Raw genomic sequence first — 3,631 nt, forward strand, 5'->3', positions numbered from 1 at the left:
TTAAACCTGCTTGATATACCTAAGAAGAGCAAAGTCATCAATCCTTAGGCTCAAATTTAAAAGATCAAAAGAAAATTTTATAATATGCAAAGTCTTGCCTCAAGAAAGTCTGTCATTATTTCCTTAGAATGCTTTAGCAAGAGAAATGGCTCAAACAATGAGTGGTTTATAAGATGTGTAGACTATCAACAATTGATAACTTATTATGAAATATATAATATAAACTACCAACAATTATGCATAAATATGTATAATGCATAAAACTTATAACCAATGTAACCTACAACATGTGTCTAAGGAAATAAATTTTCATCAATACATGTGTCTAAGGAAATAAATTTTCATCAATACATGAGAACGTTGTAATGTGCAAAGTCTTCTATCAAGAAAGTCTATGCCTATTGCCTAAATATGTTTTCGAAAATGTAGCAATTTACCAAACAATGGTTGGCTATAAGAATGTAGTTATCAACAATAAATAACCATTAAGACATTTGTGAATGCAATAAAAATTTGATTGAACATTAAAGATAGCAATGATGCATAAAATAAACTACAGTCATCTGTCACAAAATTGTGTCATCATGTATATGCAGTGTTCATGCTTGCACACTTAGAAAAGGAAAATTGTTTGATGAGAGGTGACTACAATTGTTTTATGCATCATAATATTCTCCAATATTTATTCATCACTTTTATTATACTAATTCATACCTGTATATTGTCGATGGCTATATCAAACATCCATTGTTTGATGAAAGAAACTAGATATATCCATCATGATGTTGGAAACTAACTAAATAGCTCTCTCTCTCTCTCTCTCTCTCTCTCTCTCTCTCTCTCTCTCTCTCTCTCTCTCTCTCTCTCTCTCTCTCTCTCTCTCTCTCTCTCTCTCTCTCTCTCTCTGTGTGTGTGTGTGTGTGTGTGTGTGTGTGATAGCTTGCTCTTTGTTACTATAGGGGAAACCCCTACTTTCCATAGCCTAGTTCCGTGAGAGCATCAGGTTCTAGTATGTACTTGTATATAAAGATATATAAATACACTAAGTGTATAAATTGTGAAAGGCCATTGCATTTTGTTTACTACATCATTATGATCTTCAGTAATCATTTAACATTCTTATTTCTCTCATTCATTGCCTTTTCCTACCCATATATCTATGTTGATTACCTATAAACTACACTCTAATTAATGAACTATTTCTCTTCTAAGCATGTGTGGACAAACTTTTTCTAAAAAATGAGAGAGAGACAACTCTAGTTTGTTTCTTGCATTATCGTAACTTCAACATTTTTAGTGCACCACCAATTGTCTCTGACTCTCTGGATTAGCCTATATACTATGCAGCTTAACACCAATAAGCAAAATAAATTACTTCTTGTTTACACCCCAACTACCATGCACTCTTAACTTGTTCAAATTGGGTAAGTGAAATAAATTGTTTATTATTCACATCCTAGCTACTGTATATTCTCAGCTTTCTCATATTGGGATCTCAATGATCCAAAAAAAAAAGTGTTATCATTTGTATTCTATTTCTAAAAATTTAGCAAAATAAGCTAATACATCACCTTAGGACATTACACTGCAGTACTAATTCTCTAAGATATATTTATTGGAGATCCTTCCCAAAGATGGTTTGTAGTCAAAGTTCATTAAATTTGATGCCTATATGAATATGAAATTTAGATACCAGCCTAATGCCAAGTTTTAAGTTCTATAGTTAACATGTATCTAGATTCCAATGAGAAAATGGAGATTATGCCTTCCAATTCATCACTAACCATATTAATTTTGTACAGGTCATTATGCCTTTTGAACTTGACAATAGCACTTATTGCTTTAATCATAGTACCCTAAACCCTAAACCCTATCGTAGCCTCTTCTATTGCATCCTAAGGACCTAAGGATGGATACTTGGATAAATCATCTAAAGCTCCCACTTTGGCCATGGTCAATTTTTTTGCACTATTGAATTTTGAAATCTCAGTCAAGAAACTAGAACAAGTGATGTTGCATCTAATTGACTTGGCATAGGCTTAAGCTTCTCAAGCTCCCATTTTTTCCATGGCTAATTGCCATATTGAATTCTGAAATCTTAGTTAAGAGAACCAGACAAGTAGAGTTGCATTTGATTGATCTAGCATAGGCTTAACTAAACAAAGAATAGATTTACAAGTACTGGCAACCACCATAATGTCATACACTTTAAAGAAATATTTATCATAATCCTAAACAAGGTCACACAAAAGAAAATTCTTCAGACAGTGCATCAAGTGTTGATATATTGAATAATTGCGATCTTATGCCCTTTAATCCTCATAGATAGTATTCTTCCCCTTGCCCTTGGGAACTCAACCCTTGCAACTTCAAGACTTTTTCCACACTAACCTCTATATTTATTAACCTACTCTATCACAAATCTCTCACCCAAGAACAATGTTGAATGTTCTTTATTATCAAAACAAGTAGTTGATTACTCCTCCAAATAGTCTTTGAACCGAACATGATTTGAATATACACATATATTTGGACATCTTCTAGACTCCACATTCTTCTTTTGATACCCCTCATAATGCTTCCCTATTGTCTTGTATGGACAAATCCATATCTACTTACTCTTGTCTCCATCCTCTTAGTAGTAAGATGATTTTCTTAGACCCTTCTTGCACCTTTTGCACATGTTTCTTTGTGCATGACATCCTGCATCCTTGTGGATAGATATTATATACCTTTCCCCATATTATTTCCCAAATGTTAGGTCTTATTGCATGTAAGATAATGTTAAAACATATTTCGTAATGTTCTTACTTAACCTATATTAAGGTTTTGACAATTCCTAGGAAAATGATTTGATCTCTGCAAATATCACAGGGTCTTAATCCCTGCAAATGCCAAAGCAATGGATATTCAATACCTGGATCTTTAGCAACACAATACAAAACTATGAAAAAAGAATTAGACTGTCAAAAATGTCAATATATAGGAATTATGCAGGAAATTCAGTACTTTATTTGTTCAAAATAGGTTTACATTCATTCTCCTCATGTCATCAATCATTGCAAATTTTATAAACTTATACTAACTCCTAAAATTGACAACCAACTATAATTACCCCTGAACTGACCACAAACTACTTATTTTTTCAGTCTATTACATTATGTTTATGATGTCAAGTTGATAATAAATTAAATTTCACTTGCATATGAATACAAGCAAATTATATCCAAATGATTGTTTCACAATATAAGGAACACATTTTGTTGACTATTTCTTGGTTTACCCCATCAACCCTCTATTAGCATTTGTTAGACATATTTTGACTCAAATTACATTCATATGGCGGTGATCACTATAATTACATTATAGAATGACTTTATAGGTCATATTAAACTATATTTTCTATTGGAACACCAGGTGATCCCATAATGTTTCTTTATCTCTCAAGTGCTTCTGCAACACAAGGAAAACATTTAAAATGAAAAATATACTAGTGGGACACCAATAAAAGGAACAAAAAATATAGGTTAGTGAATAGAAGATTAGGAATGAATAGTGTAAAGTCTAATGAGTTGGAAAATAAAATAAATGAATTATAGGGAAGAAAATGATGCCAAAAGGATATATAATA

Source organism: Cupressus sempervirens, chromosome 3 (assembly GCF_028749045.1).
Source record: "Cupressus sempervirens isolate cs-2001-9-10 chromosome 3, ASM2874904v1, whole genome shotgun sequence".
NCBI lineage: Eukaryota > Viridiplantae > Streptophyta > Pinopsida > Cupressales > Cupressaceae > Cupressus > Cupressus sempervirens.